The sequence below is a fragment of the Apteryx rowi genome, unplaced genomic scaffold (genome assembly GCF_003343035.1).
Source record: "Apteryx rowi isolate R43461 unplaced genomic scaffold, aptRow1 scaffold_147, whole genome shotgun sequence".
Lineage (NCBI taxonomy): Eukaryota > Metazoa > Chordata > Aves > Apterygiformes > Apterygidae > Apteryx > Apteryx rowi.
The window spans coordinates 797,319-813,977 of record NW_020447719.1 but is presented as its reverse complement, the minus strand read 5'-3'; the positions used below and the strand labels follow the sequence as shown (position 1 = coordinate 813,977).

The 16,659-nt window shown below is 38.3% G+C and overlaps 1 long non-coding RNA gene across 7 annotated transcripts in view; it reads left to right on the top strand.

The window, feature by feature from the left end:
* The first annotated feature begins 1,416 nt into the window (after positions 1-1,416).
* The window catches only part of LOC112962359, a 47,169-nt gene continuing 31,926 nt past the window's right edge, over positions 1,417-16,659 (top strand). For 2 of the 7 annotated variants that reach the window (XR_003252263.1, XR_003252261.1), the window contains exons 1-3: positions 1,417-1,579; positions 3,376-3,442; positions 15,573-15,649. This is a non-coding gene — a long non-coding RNA (uncharacterized LOC112962359). Of the gene's footprint in view, positions 1,580-3,375; positions 3,443-12,649; positions 12,803-15,572; positions 15,738-16,659 lie in introns of all 7 variants that reach the window. The other 5 variants (XR_003252264.1, XR_003252262.1, XR_003252260.1 and 2 more) reach the window with 5 other exon arrangements.

Below are 16,659 nucleotides of genomic sequence, written 5' to 3'. Positions count from 1 at the left end.
ATTTTCCTTCAAGGTGTCCAGAAACTAACTGCAGTGCACACTGACAGTGAAATCCATCCCTGTGCTGTAGGGACAGCACGAGACCTGTAAATCAGTTTACTCCTTTGGGGGCTGCAGGTTCACTGTGCAGAGGTCTGCATTTCATTCACTCTTCATATTTTTTGTGAGCAGGTTGCTAGAAAGCCCAAGAAGCTAGTATGATTCATAGTTATGCATGAACCTCCAAATTATTGGTCACCTGGGGTTAAATACCCAAATATTTAGACAGCCATCTAAACTCTTTAAGTTTGCACAAGGGTCTTAAAAAACTTGCTTAGCAAGACCAGGTTTTTCCTTAACATTTCTAAAATATATTGATGTTTTTACTGTTTTAAGTCTCAGTTTAAATAATGGAAGAACAATTTCCACTGGCGTATTTTAGCATTTCCTCTTCTAACCTCGGGTCCTTGCTTCATCAGGGTACTTCACTGCATGCTTAGCATATGCCTAATCCCTTTGAATTCAACGATATATGAAAGTGCTTTATGTAACTTGGGCCTGTGCAAGAAACTGGGGGGAAAATGCATTTCAAGTTATTTGAACGATTTGAACCCTTCAAAATGTTCTGTTTCAGTATTATTCGTAAATTTATGTTCAATATGATTTTTTCAAAACCTATAAATTCATTACTATTCAACAGTGACTAACAATCTATCATAAGTACATTAACCTCAGAGATAGCCAGCCACAATATCGTGTGATTTATTTTACAAAAATATACAAATAAACCTCAAAATACACAAAATTTAGCCCATACTATTCATCATAATTAGCCCTTCTGCTGCTTATTTGTTCAAGATGCTGCTAATTTGTTCAAGATGCTACGTACCAACTGCATATACAGTACAGTTATTTTAAACAGGCACATTAGTCATGTTCCTTTCAGTGTCTGTGCAGGTTAAGCCTATGTTTAGAGGCATTAGAAAGCAAAGCTGCAATCATACAGGAGGCAGAGGTCTGCAAAGCCATCCATGGTAGTAGCCATTGTAATTAAAATAGCTTTTTAATGTAATACTTTTGGTTTTGAAATTTTCTTTGAAAAGTATTGTTCACAGCGGGGTGTTTTTCTCTTTTCCCTTGAAGGCAGATGTATGTGAAGACAGATGTAGCCTTGCTTTAAAACTGGTTTCTAGCACCCTGCCACTAATTCAGTTAAAGCAACAGCGTTTCAACACAACGCCGGCCACTGTTTGCTCTTGTTCCGCTGACAGTCATTTCCCCCGTGTACCGCTCTGCGTGTCCCTGGGTACGTGCGTGCCGCGGGGGCGGGGGCCTCCCTGTTTGCGCTTGGCCATGCTAAAGATAGCCCCGGCCGCCTAACAACTGGCTTCCGATTGGCTGCCCGCGCGGTCCCGCCAGCCTATGGGAGCGGCGGCGGCCGTTGCGGCGGGGCTGCTGAGCGCGCTGGCAGCTCCGGGCAGAACAAAGCGGGCGGAGTTGAAGCGACCGCCCGAGTGGCCGCTGGAGGGGTGACTCACCCGTTACGTGAGGAGAGGTGTGCGCACCACGCACGGCGCTTTTTAGGCAGAACGGGGCAGTGGTAAGCTGGCAGGCGGCTTGCTCGCGGGTGGTGCTGAGCGTGCGAAACTCCCCTGCTAACTGCCAAGTTTTTTAGTGCTTTCACTTCCCTAAAACTTAAAAGCTCTCGCTTAAGGGACGTATGTGCCAGCCTGGGTGCAGAAATGCTGTCCGCTGGTCCCGTGACGCAGCAGTTCCCCCCCCGGCGCCGCACCGGGAACGGCTCACCAGCAGCCGGGCACCCCGAGGAAGCGGGCACCCCACGGTGGAGCCGCTGGGCTTGGCGGGCGCGGCCCGACCCTCTGGGGGCCGCTGTGGCCCTGTGCACGCGGCGGCGAGCGGACGGGGCACCGCCGCCTCGGCTCCCCGCCGCCGCGGGCTGCGTGGGGCGGGGCCTCGACGCGTCACGCGCTGCCAACGGCCTCGGCGGTGGCTTGAGGCAAGGAGCGTTTGCCCAGAGGCTGAGGTGGAATAAAGGTGGTGTAAGCGTGCAGGCCGGTTTCGTAACCGTTATCTTTCACTTAACAACCCCCCCGCAAAAAAAAAAAAAAAAAGGCAGAACAGTATGTATTAACTATTGCTTTTATAAATGGACAAAGCCCATGGTAAGCATGTAATATTTCTGCACAGGCTTTCCAGTAGCTCTCTAAACCTTTGAAGATACATTACAAGTGATATACATTCACGTATGATAGATGTCTGTATGTTTATGTATGTCTCGAGGTGCCAGTCCCTATGCATGACCCACTCTTTGATTATTCATTTCTTTTTTAATCCTGTTTAATCAAACATGAAGGAGCTTGTAAATAATTACCCTTTTGCATATCTCTTAAGAAAGGAAACAGCCAACTTCTGTATCAACGGAGAATACCCACCCAGAAGATAAGTGCTATCTTTCTGTCTGATGCTTGGGAATAAATTTGCACAAAGAGAAATTCAGGCCCTGGTTCATCAAGCAAAACACTTAAGCGTGTGCTCAAGCTCTTTGCCATATTGGAGCTTCAGGCCCGACTGGAATTTGTGCTCCTTATCCTGAAGATGTATCTATTTCATTGGGACACTGTACAGAAAGTTACGGAAGTACAATCTTTGCCCTAGGGGGGTTTGTATCTGAAGGACTAGGATCCTTCACACGCATAAATGCATGCTTATCTTTGATGCAGTGGAATTAGTTATGTCCAGAATGCTAAGCACATTGTACCAGTTTTTTGCAGGATTTCTTTCCATATTGATAGTTTAAAATAACAAAGATATTTTTGTGTAAATTTAACCCCTTTACAAATATTTATAACTATACATTTTCAAGCTATTTTCAAATATTTTGTAGATTCTAAACACAGTTCCTGGCATTCTGTGTATACAACGTACCTGTGTGGACAAATTGGTATTTCAGGGAAACAACAGGTAGCTGAGAGGACCCTAATGGAGTAGAGATGTCATTTTTTTCATGGAATTCTCAAGAATCAATGTTAAAACAATTACAATGGAGAATTTGGCAAGTGCCTCCAAATCTAATGTACAATAAATGCCTCAAATTAATAGTTTCACTGGAAAAAGGCACAATTTTTTATATCACTGCAATTATATATTTGCATATTATATACATACACACACATAATGATAAGATTTGACTCTGATCTGGTGGTCTTTTATACTCATTAAATGTGCTGGGGGGATTGGGAAAGCAGAAGCAAAAAAAAAAATCAGAATCTGCAGGATGTCTCTTAACTAATTCAAGCTCTGGATAACACCTCTGGAACTGTTAAAAGATCTCACGATTCCAAGGAGTGTTTTGACTCTTTCATATTTCTTTTCCAGAACCTGCTTTTCCTTGGGTTCCATGAGGATTAGGCATCAGAGAGATGTGAGTCCAAGTTTACTGAAGGTAAGAACTGTAAAGAAGTGAAGTGCAGAAGATTTTCTTGTGAAGAAATTTGCATCTTCAAATTTGCATTGAGTCTGCTCCTTGATTCATAATGGCAGAAAGAAGTAACCTGTTCTATGTTCTGATCTACTTTAAGCTACACTTTGAAAAGTCTAAAAAATTTTATTTCACATTTATTTTACATTAAGCACAGGTAGCCATCAGTATATGAACAAGCCATTCCTTATCTTGTCCATATAACCTCTCAGTGTCAATTTGTAATTTACATATTAATTGCTTGTAATCTTTAGCAGCAGAAACGTTAACTATTCACAATTCAAAAGGATTCTTAATTATAAAAGGAAAGAACCTCATAGCAAAGAGTATAGCCAATAACTGTCTGCCACCAAGTGCTAAAACACATGTGAAATGAATGTTAACTGCTGGGAACAGAAGGAAGCTGATTTCATGGTGTGGCAGTTTGAGGCTTTTAGCATGAAGAAGAAATGTATTCTGTTAGCTTCAAATGCAGCAGTATTTTCTGTATGGTGATGATATTCATGAGAAATAGCATCATAAGTCTGGCACTGTTAATTCAAAGATGGTGCAAGTTACATACAGAGGCACCATTCTCCATGTGGGTTCTGAACACTTCCTGAGGGCTCATAGGCTCATATCACCCCTTGAAGCCGATGGGACTTTTCCAGTATGCACACAGTAACCCTTCCTGTCTCTGCGCAGCAGAGTGAATTTTGTGTTTTTTAACCAACCCCACCATCTGATCATAACCTAATCCTCTCCTGTGTCATCACCTCACCGAGCCAGAATGAAGGGGTTAAGGCTTTTTAGCAGGATAAGTGTTCATGTTTCTCTCGATTTAACTGAAATATTTTTCATGCAAATTGTAAACAGGAAGGTTCTTTAGATTTGCTGTGTTGCTGTATAAGAAAGTCCATCTGGTTTTGGTTTTGCTGTGTGCAGCTGCAAATATCTCCAAGTTTAAGAAAGTGTAATAACTTGGAAATACATGTCTAAAGGTGTTTATATTGACATTTCATATGATATCCCCAGACTTTCTATATTCACTTCTTCCAGATTTATCATGACCCGAGATAACTTTTCAGATTAGTCCTTCATCAAGAACATCTCCAGCTTTTATTGTTTTTATAGATTACTTACAAACTATTAACTTTTATTTATTTGCAGCTTAATCACAGCTATATTTCTGATAATCTTCTTAATTTTTGCCATACATTTTACTTTCATTTTTCATATGCTTCATCTTAAATGCTGCTTCTTGTAATGTGAAGTATACCTTCAGTCTCTATCTTCTATAACTTCTGAACAACCAATTTATGGTAGCATTTCTTGCTGCACGTGCTCTGTTACATAAATATGATATTTTATATTGATTAAGATAAATGGTTCTTAAGGGCATCTGTTCAGGGACCAATGTATAATTTCTTTTCTTACAATATTTTATGTAATACTTTTCTAAGATGCCTGGATTATGTTTTCTTTACCTTTTTGCTCAGCCAATGCCTTTGGGCTGCTTTTCTGAGGGCTTTAATTATCTCACTGTCTCTAAGACAATTACATAATTAAGTGGTCATTTTCATTCTAAATTTGGTAATTATAACTGAAACACTGAAAAGTGCATCAGCTTCAATTTGAAGAAACTCAATCATTAAGAGAAAATACACCTAGAAGAGAAACATACTTGAAAAGATTCTCCTAGTAATCAATAAATGAAAGTAAAAATAAATAGAAATGGGGAGAATTGAGCTTACTGTAGCTTCTCCACTCCATTGCTTTAAATGATACACATTTTTAGCTTTGATGATCACAAAAATATGCTGCTCCAAGGAAAATTTATAAATGTGCTTCTAGTAGTTAAATGTATTTCTCCAAAGATTGAAGAACAGAGTGCTGAAAGGACACGTATTTTATTGTTTCATAATTTTCCATGTTTAACATTTTAAAGGTAGCTTCTTTATTTGCTTTCTCTAGTTCTAGCACTGCCCTGATTATGCACATTTGTGTTTGTATGCATACCTACCTTTAATTGTCTTTATCTATTTAACCAGATGGCATATTTACCCTTTCAAGGTTCAGGAAAGGGGACTAGGAGATATTATAGGATTAAAATTACTTTGAAACAAGAAAACATCTTTCTTTCCTATATGCTATTCCCTGCACACCTGATAGTCTTTCAAGCAAGCCATGATAGTAAACAGAAGTAGAGAACACTTTTCATTTGCAGTGCTCTGAAAACCCTGCCCAATTCTTTTGAGTATTCTTTGGTATTTAGTCCCTGTGACTACCCTTTTTTCAAAAACAGAAGTCTAGAAGTTAGCTGCTGAGCTCAACAGTTATACTGCTACTAACTACAAAGGGAACAGATTAGGCCTTTTTTCCATCTCTGTTAGAAAACCTCTCTGCTAAATCCAGCATAGTCACCTGAGGCTCAGTACTTCTAAAATAAGGTCATTTCGTAAACCTTCTAAACATGAGTTCAGAAGCCTGATCTCCAGCTCTTCACTGTGAAAACGTTACAGAGTCTTAATTTCTGCTGTGAAAAAGTGTTGAAATACTACAAAGTCAGGGATTCTAGAATTTAGAATATGTATATGTGCTCCAGGGAAGATTTGTAATGCTACGAGTAAAATGCATTTTTCTCGCCTCTGGAGTCTGAATATATCATACATATATGTATGAAGCATTATCTGTGCAACTTTACAGTGCAGGACTGTGAGTGGAGTTGTAGTGACTTCTCTGGATCAGTCAAGTAAGTGTGCTTTCAAGATACGTATATGAGCGCTTTCCGTGGAAAGCCTATTCTGAAGTCAATGGAATTCTGTTGTCTCCAGTGGCTTTCAGATTAGAGCCCAGACATAAAAAATAGCTTGAAGCAGTTAGAGGTCCTGATTCAGTCAGAAGTTTCACATACAGTCATGCCACCAACATCAGTGGGTGTTCAGGCAAGCATTTAAGTTCTTTGATGAATTACCAGTCTGTCCTGCTGGAATGTCTGTTTAAATGCTACTGTGAGATACTTACATTTCTGTCAGAGTGGTGTGGCATGAATACTTTGAATTTTAACATTTATTTTAATACTTACTAAACTAATAAAAGAGCTATATAAAATCTACAAAACATGTATATTTGGGGACTCATCCTTAACCTACTACACATTTCCTGGAGCATGGTGAATTGTATATGTGTGCCTGCATGCTTGTGGATATAACATGGAACTTGATCATAGAGAAAATTGGGACAGCGAGTAATTTAAAATGATTTTCTTTCCTCATGTGAACATTAGACATGAAGTTGAGACTTTCAGAACATGTTTTGAAATACAGTTTTGTGAATGTAGTGATTCTCAAGCTGTAATTCATATCCAGAGTTATGATAATAAACATATGGAAGGAAGAACAAAGTCTGCAATTTAGGGCTTAAATCAGTCTCTGGATACACTGAAGGATCTGGGTGAATACCTAGCTTGGTGGTCTTGAGTGCCTGGCTTCTAAAGGCTCTTTAAATCCTCGTGTTACGAGAGAAAGGATTAAATGGGTCAGGGGTCTAATTTTGTAAAACAATTCCTATTTTCCTAGAGTTTTCCAGAATCCTTGATGAACATTGTGCTATTTAGAGAGACAAAGCATCAGAAATTTAAGCTGGCAGAAGGAAATAGAGCTGTGCTTCACCAGCTACACTTCATATGGCTATGGCATGTGGCCCATAGCTAATCTGTGGAATTTCTGTTAAACAACAAAATTGGTGTTTTCACTTAAAAGTTCTGTGATCAGGCTGCATGGCAATCCATGAGAAACTTAAAGGACTGTTGATTGTCCTTGGGCTCCAAAACTTGAGGAGCTGGTTTGGAGGACTAATCCTGTGTGTTTATTCAAGGCCCTAACCATATTTATGTCAGGCTACATTTCATATCAGAAATGAAATAACCACAATTGAATGTTTCTCTAGTTTTTCCAGTGGGTGTATTTTACAGTTGCTTTTTGTTTTTCAACATTCAGTGAGCAGCCATTGCTGACAGAGTGCCAAAAAGGTGTCAGTAATAATTCAGATCTGAGAAGGGAGAAGATCCCATAGACGTGTTAAGATTCATTATTGATCAAGACTTTGTCTCCACAAGTTGAGGTTATTATTTTCACTGGAGTCAGGAGTCATACTGCTTTGATGAGGAATAAACTTGGACCTTATCCAGATACTGATATTTCTAAAGTGATGATCTGGCTCTAAAACTGGCCACAATGATGAACAGCCTCACCAGTCAGATCTTATTTCATGTGCCTGTCATTAGTAATGCTTCTGACTTCCAGCTTTTGAATGCCTTAAACAGAGAGCCTAGTGGTTTTAGGTTTAATAGATTTTATGTGTGAAACTCTTCATCCTTTTACTCTTAAATAGTGTTGTGAGTGTATTGCTTACTATTCACAATCATGTAAGAAAGTTACTGTTTTTAAGGTTAAGATTTTTAGGTTACTGCTTGTGCAGAATTTGCTGCCTTGGGGAAATGTGCAGTATTGGAGTATTTTTATATAAAAAGATAATCTGCACTGGCTTTCTCCACATGCATTCAGAATTTAATATTAAGATCAAAATAACGAATGTCCTCTTCTCAAAAATTCCTAATTTTTCATATTCATAAACCTCTCTGTATGACTCATTCATCAGTATTATAGGCTAGTAAGAATATCTGCTGCTGCACTGAGTAATCCAGATTTCATGGTCCAAAGTTACTTTTCCACTTTCTTAGAACTCATTTCAGTTGATGGAAATGTCACTGAAATACAAAATGAGTAATGGAATCTGGATCTGGTGTAGTGTTTTTGACTGCCAACCACTGTGTCTCCTTTACTACACGCTCTTTGACAGGTCGTCTAGCACTGAGAGAACATTCAGATACCAGCAGAACTCAGGCAGCTGAGAGGGATAATTATCTTCCTCAAACTCTAGTAATTCTGTCCCCTTTTTTTGAAGTACTCACATATTCTGTTCTGTACCTCCAGAGCAGTAAGGTTATCAGGAGAAATCTCTCAAAAGAGTAGTGATGATATGTACGTCATATCTCAGCCTTTCACAGTGCAACCAGTATTATAAAATACCATAATATTTAAACTGAGACTCTTTGTAAACTGCCTTGGCTGAAATGCAGCCTAAGCAATGCCAAAATGATGCTGATCAGACAACAGATATGATCTGATAGCCAGGGTATTTTTCCTTTTTTCTGTGCATGCACATAGGCTACCATGAGAAAGTTTCAGGATAATATTCCTTTCACATTGTTTAGGAGACATTTCATTTTCTTTTAGGTAAAAACATGACTACTCTATATATTAGTCATTTCAGGTGAGATGCTTCTCACCAACTTTAGATATGTGCTTTATGGAGGCCTATTCTAGGTGACAGTTATCTTGTTTTAGTGTACATATTTAAATTGGACAATGTTTGCCATACGTCATATTCAAAACAATGTCATATTAATAAGATGAATCTCATCTTTCACAACTAGTGCAAAATATTACTGCCTTCCTCTTTGTATACTATTTACCAGGAACACTTTTCTTTCTTTTTGATTCCCATAAATCTATTTGTGATGAACAAACCTGTCCAAGGGCTTGCTCTTCAAGCTCATTAATAAAAAGGTTGTCCCATGTTGTTCTAAAGCTACTACTGTTTTATCTGTCCAGCTTCAGTTCTCTCCTTGTTTTATAAGGATCTTGTCAAACCCTCTTATCAGAAGAAGTCTTTTTGATTTCCCATTAATTTCAACCAGATATAACTAATGATAGGGTATTTATTAATGTTTTCAGTATTTAAGAGTATACCTAGACTTTCTGTTGTTTATTTGCAACCTCAAGATTTTTGTGTATTTTTCACTCATCTTACATATATTTTGGTGGTAATGATAATAGCCTGGAGTGCATTTTGCTATTTGTCATGTGTTCAAGCATATTTCTTAAGTCGACTGGCAGTCTCATCACTGTGAATATTGTTATTTTTGCTACTTTCTTTATTTTATTTGGCATGAGGAACAAAAGCCCCAGACATGTTTCTAGCTTTAAATCCCTTGTTTAATGCAATTTATGTGTAGTATGCATTCCATATAACTTTTGGCCTGGCTGAAAGGATTTTCTTGTTTGTTTTTCTTTCCTTATGTTAAATTAAGATAAATTAATCCAACTTAAAACTGTTCAGTAGGAACATTTATTAATCTTTGTGTTTAGGTGTATAATAATGAGGTTTTTTTTCATCTTTTTTGGCTTTATTTTTGCCTGTCTAAAAGTACTGAAATATTCTTTACATGCTTAATGAAATCCAAGCAAAATGAATTTCTGCAATGGCTTACTTCCTTGAGTCTTGCACTTCACACACTGCAGAAATTAGAATACAGAAAAAATAGAGATCTAACACCACCAAGATAAAACTAGCACAATTCAAAGGAAGATAATTACATCGCTCAGCTGTCACAAATCCAACATAAAAAAATGAAGTGACTCATCTTCTTTCATATGCACAGCCTGCATCAAACATACATACGTAATTATTTATTTGTGTGGTTTTGATTCTTTAGTCAACTGGTGCTACTTTATAATGTGGTTTAAGGATTTTGTTCAAAGTGTTCATTTATAGTTTTATCATTGAACCACAAAAAAACGTTCTAGGCTCAAATGTAATTAAGTTGCATGCAAGTGTTGTCTGTCATTAAATCTTACTTTGTATGAGTACATCAGTTCAAAGACAGCTGTCCTGCTAAGATAAGATACAATATTTAGTGAACAAAGACTGCTTTCTAGTGAAGGCATATTCCTTACAAAAACACTGTATCCTCACAAGAGTAGAGTCAAGACATAAACCCCAAGAAAACTTAATATAACATTGTAACTTTGACTTTAGAGGTAACTGGACAGTTAACTTAGACCCTTAGACCCTTTCTTAAGAGAGACACTAAGATTAAATATAAATTATCAGTGTGCCTTTGAAAGTTTTCTTTCAGTGATCTTATGATCAAAATCTATAAAAATCCAGAATATACAAAGGTGGTGGTAAGGGAGAACAATGTTAAAAACCTTTGAACAGTCACTGTCGTTGGTTTAAAAATTTTGATGAAACCTGTGTTCCTTCACTAGGTGGAAACTCTAAAATAAGAAAGATTTTCTGTTCTGGAAGTGTAAACACACTTTTATAAAGAGCTTTTTTGCAATCCTCAAGCTGTGCAATGTGAAGCACTTTTGCCTCATAGAACTTAATGTAAAGTTTAGGGCTGAACAAATAGTATTCGTGCTAACTTAGCTCTTCTTTCTGTCTGGGAGTTGTTTGTGGTTGTTGGACAGTGTGTTTGTGGTTCATGTTTACTGAAGTTATTTGGATGAATTTGAATTTTTGACCAGTGAGTTGTTTAAAAACTGGTTGCTCTGACTGATCACCCTACTCTGTTAAATATTTACTTCGTTTCAGTCCATTAAATCTGATTAATCAGCCTCAATTCGAATATGCCTACCAGCACAAATGAGAGGAACCCTTACGTTTTTCTAACTGTCGTCAGAAGGTGGTTTGGCAAATCATACCACACTGACACACTTCACACTTCACACTTTCTCTTTGCTTTAAAGAAAGTGGGGAAAAGAAGCAAACCCAGTACAAACAGACCTTTTTGTCATGTCAATAACAAACCAAGAAAATTGCTTTCAAAATATAAACACTTCCTGAGATGTATGAAAGTCAAACCAGTGAAGATAGGAGGAGTGGAAGTAGAAGCAATTGTAAACAAAAGACTTGCTGACTGGTGTCATTTTTGTGTCTGTCATGGCAAATACCTATAGGCAAGCCTCATAAATAGTGACTCATTTTATAGAACTGGTTTTCCTTCATTTTTCCCCATAAATCTGCTGAAAAATGAGCCCAAAGGGAATAAAAAGGCTGACATCATGGATGGACTTTCTGTACACGTATCTTTAGCTGAGCAAATGTGGCTGTTGAGTCTGAGTTCCCTCCCCAGTTAAAAAGGTAAAATAAGCACTCCAGCTGAGGCACCGGAGCTGTTTCAGCCTGTAGTAGAGACAGCTTCGGGAGGCACCTAACAGCAGCCGCCCAGCGCTATCAAGAAGAGAGAGCCGGGCTTTTCGCAGTGAGACAAGGGGCATAAGTTAAAACAACTGAGGTTCAGATGGGATGTAAGGAAAAACTTTTCACCCCAAGGACAGTCAAGCAGTGGAGCAGATTGCCCAGAGAGCCTGTGCCATGTCCATCCATCAAGGTTTTCCAGACCTAATTGGATAAATCCCTGAGCAACCTGCTCTAATTTCGTAGCTGAACCTTCTTTGAGCAGGGAGTTGGACTAGGGACTTCTGAAGGTCCCTTCCAACCTGAGTTAGCCTATAATCCTGTTTTAATGAACGTCTGACCATCCAGGCCAAATCTAACGTTGAAGAAGTTGTTAGAACTCTACTGATGTCAGTGGAGTCTCCTGTCTCAGGGAGTCTTTAAAGAGTTAGAAAGGTAAGTTGCATTGTTGCTATAAATACTGTTTAAGACAATGCACTGTTGGAAGATATTCCTATAGCATTTAGTCTGGTAGAGAGCTGAAGGTCTCTTTTCACATCATTACAAGTGTGTGACATTACAATATGATTGTGTTTTCACATCCTTTCCATTGTTTTCTTTACTTTTTGTGTGTCTGAGTTAAATCCCCCAGATTTCACTGCGTGAGTTTCATGAGCTTTTTGTATAAATGCAGAGCTTGTAACTGATTTTTTTTTTTTTTTTTTTTGGTTCTTGCACCTGCAATACCATTATTCTCTCAAAGACCAAGTGAGGTAGCTCTTTGAATATATCATGTATCTTAACATTTCTTGTTTTCTGCTTTTCTGTCTCAGAATTCGCTCACTAATCTCTATTCAGTATTGCTAAGGTAATGAGTTTGCTACCAACCCTAAGACAGATCACAAAGAAAGGAGAGATCTTGCTGGCTTTTATGAATTATATTCCTCCCCCCAAATCACTAATTTTCTATCCGAAATTGTTTGTTCCTCCACAATGCAGAACTCATCCCCTCATCACTGGGGGGAAAAAAAAAAGAAGTCACAGGTTAGAAATATCTCAAAAAGCTAAATCAGTTCACTAATGCTAATAGTTTTCTGAAGCTTGTTTTTATCCAGATAGTGTGATACCTTATTTTTATATTCTTCCCCTGAATTTCCATGTGAGAGACCTGATATATGCAGCTTAGCATACCAAGATGCTAGTAACGCAAACAAGCTACAAGCATCAGACTTCCAAAGAAGGAACATGGAATGCTCTCTGAAGTCAAAATCAAAATGACAGCTCAACTATGAATAGTCCATTCCCACTTGTGGAGAGGTGAGAGTTTTCTGAGGAGAGATACTGTGCAATCTAACAGGATCAGCTCCACATACTTACTGACAGCTGAAGGGTAGCAGATATAACCTGGGCAAAAAAGATATAAATGTTTAATTCCACCATTCCTTTCAGGCACAATTTCTTGTGTCATGGGAGGGGGAAAGGAAGGCCTTCTACTTGCCTTGGTTTTTCAAAGATATATCACCCCTGAGTTTTAGTACAATGTAGTGGATGATGGATCACCATTTTGAGAACCTGGAGAAGTGAGACTGAGTTCTGGTTTTGTGAACCACCCTGTGTATTATGCAGGACAATTATGCATTTTACCTTGCCTGTCTTCTGTTCCCTCTCTTATACTTTGTTTGTTCAGTTATATGGCAGCATCATCAGGAAAGAGATGGAGTCTGGCTGTGTATTTGTTGAAATTAATGTTTGAAAATCATATTTTGTCTATTTAAAAAAAAATCTGAAGACAAGAAGACAACCACTGTTCTCCACAGCCTGGGAGATTTTAACAATGTCAGTTCTTGACTTGAATGGCTTAGTTTCTAATCAATGCAAATGTATTCCCATTGTAAGTAAACCATGTTAATTTCACACTAAATAGAAACCAAACACTTAGGAAGGACGAATCCAAGACAGTTAAAATATTTTTGTATAATAGCTCAAAAGCTGAATTTTGCATAGTCAGTTCTCCTTTCAGTCTGTTCACAGGAAATGCTTTTATTTATAGCATCATCAGAATGCTCTGTGTAGAACAACGCTCTTCTGGAAGTTACTTGTGTCAAATCTGCAGGGATTTGCTTCGCTTTGTGGAGAAAGCACAGAAAAAGGCATTTGAAGTTGAACGTGGAACTTACCTACTCCATATCTAATAATAAAGCAAAAGTATACTGAAGACATGCTTTTCCTCATATACCCAAAATATATATTCTGTATGTGTGCCATAGGGCTAGCTGGNGGCTATTTTCATTTTTTCATTACTGTTATTACTGCAAGTTATTTGGGGTTTGCTGTAGTACCAGGGTGCAACTGCTGTTGCAGGAAAAGCTCCTCCAATACAGTAACCACTGGAAGGTGACTTCAAGCCTAGAGGAATACATCTGTGCCTGCTCCTGAATTAATATTTTGGAGGGCATACTACTGATGCTGTCAGTGTCTTCAGGCTCAATGCCTGCTGCTTTCTTGCTCATTTGGAGGATTAGCGTCTGAAGAGATTCTTTGGGACACATGCTCCTTAATGTTTTTTGAAGGTCAAAAATCTGTCTCTGCTGTGCTTCTTCTCCATAGTCCAGTGGAGTTTTTTTTCACAGACCACCTGCAAATTCAGCAGGAAGAGGAGAAACTTTTCAAGGGCCTGCTGGTCTGGGCCACCCTCCAAAGGCATGTCTGAAGGCATCATGTCTGTATGTGTCTCGTCACACACTGGTTCCAGTGCCAGAACTCTCTTTTGAGGTGACATCCAAGAAGCCCTGTGGGGTTGTCAGTAGACAGAGCTGTGTTGTTTAGATGTCAGAAGTGATTGATGCTGGGGCTTTCTATGAATCCTGATATGTTGTTGAGAGGGTGTAACCCCTCATTTCCTGCAAAAAAAACACTTCTCCACCCCAGAAAAAAGGAACAAAAAATACTTTGAAGTGAGATACAGATCTCATTTCTCTCACACTTGGGTTATTCATTTGCAGGGGAGGCTAGAGTCCGTGATTTGGGATCTTGATTTTGAGAGGAATGCCTTTTGAATGAACTGGTATGTGTGGTTAGAAAGAGCTATACAGGAGGCCAAAGGATAGGAAAGAATATTAGAACTATAAATTTTAGCTCCAAGCTAAGACTTGGAGCTAAGACTGTAAGCTAAGGCTTAAACAAAAGTCAGAGTTTCTTTTCCTGAAAAAGAATGTTAGATTTAGGACTATTGGGTATTAGAAGTTATGTTTTGCTAAAAGAACTTTAAGAGGAGATAAAAGTTTAAAAAAATCAAATTGACAGAAAAGCTTACCATTTTCTATACACATTTCTAAAAACCATCTATATCCAAGAAGATATTTGAATCAGCTGACAAATAAAACTTGTTGGTAGGGCTCTCTCTCTCCTTCTGCCGCCTGAGTTTTTCTTGTATTCCCAAACCTCTTCAATGGTCTTCCTGTAATGATGAATTTGAGGGCACAGTACTGCCTTTAAATCTATTGTGTCTTTCAAATTTGTTACAAGACTGTGTGTTCCAAAGTTCAATTTAATGTCTACAGAGCTTTAGAAAAAGAGAAACAAATAGGAAGAAAAGGGGAAAAAATCCACTTAATTGAAATAAGCTGTAAAATGATTGTATGGGAGGACAGGAGTGGAAAATGAATTTCAGGAACTTGAGGGGAGGAGAAGAACCAGAGAGAAGGAGAAAGGGATGGATTAGTGTATGATGTCTGTGTGTATTACATATGGAAGGAACCCATCCTGTAACCAATATTTACTACCCAGGCACCCCACTGCTTCTTGTTACAAAATGCAGTGCTTAACAATTGGAATTAGCCATGCAAACTGAGTTTTCTTACACTAGGTGTCTGCTGAGGCTTTTCTTCTTCAAATGGTTTAACTGTTTTGTGGGAGTTGTTCATTTTGCCTTCCCTTTAAAAATCCATCCATGCTATATATATATATAACATCCATGTTATAAATCTGATAAAATTGTTTACTTTCTCTGCGAAGCACTGGTAGACTAAGCTGGGGGGTTTAGTCTCAAAAATATTTTTTGTCTTCTCTTCTTTTCTTTGAAACAAAGAAGAAGAGAGAGCCATCTGAGTTGGAAGCAGATGCCATAGAGATCTGATCTAAACTGACTGGGGAAAAGAACATGAGGTAATGAAACTGAGGCTGGAAGTTGCTGCAAGGTGCTGCAATGAAAAGCTGGTCTTCAAGGCTGGAACTTCCTGAGAAAGGCAGACTGGTAATTTGGTAGAAAATTAAATGGTATTGGGAGTCGGTGGTAAAAAGAAACAAAGATCACACAGATCGGGTCCTGGTGAAAAAAAGTAAACATATGCTTAAAATTGGTAAAATAATGACTGTTTCAACTGAATTAAGGTGTCTTATTATATTTCCTTAAGCCTTGTGAGCTTGAAAATTTTAATGTCTGTTAATGAACTGTTAATGTTCTTTTAAGGCAGTTAAGGTGAGCATAACCCCCACCCCCAGCACGCGCGTTCACACACGCGCACACACACACACACACACACTTACACTTTAAAAGAGCAATGTTTTGTGGTTTTCACCTATAGGCAGGTGCATTGTCTTTCAACTGCCCACTTTTGTCAGTTGAACTGTAAAGCATGAAATGATCTTCCCCTAATGTATCACACAGCTTTCTGGTTAGTAAAGAAATATTCTAAGTAGTGGCAGTGGTAGGAGGGCTGCAGAACAGTGCTTTAACAGCAGCACCCTTTTTGTTTCCATTACATGTTGCTGTAGAAAGCTAGTAACATCTCCAAAAGTGGGATATAATAAAAAATGCTGTATCAAAAAAAAAATCATTAGAAGTACAATTTAAAGAGGAACTTAAATGATTTAAAAAGAAGAGGAAAAGAAATACCATTGCAATATTTTAATAAGGTCAGATAAAGTACAGTGACTAATAGAGATACAGATGTCATGAACTTTTCTGGCTTCAGAAATCCAATAAGCAGCTCAGAAGCAGTTGATGTAATGTGTTTGTTTCGTTCATGTTAATAAAGATCTCATTTGTTTTACTACTAGGATTTTATTCATAGATTCAAATATGCCATTTGTTTTGACTTTTTTTCACACGCTTTGGTTGCCAAAGGGTATCTCAAATGTTTCATTCTTCTGGAGGGGAAAAAAAAAGTCTTTAG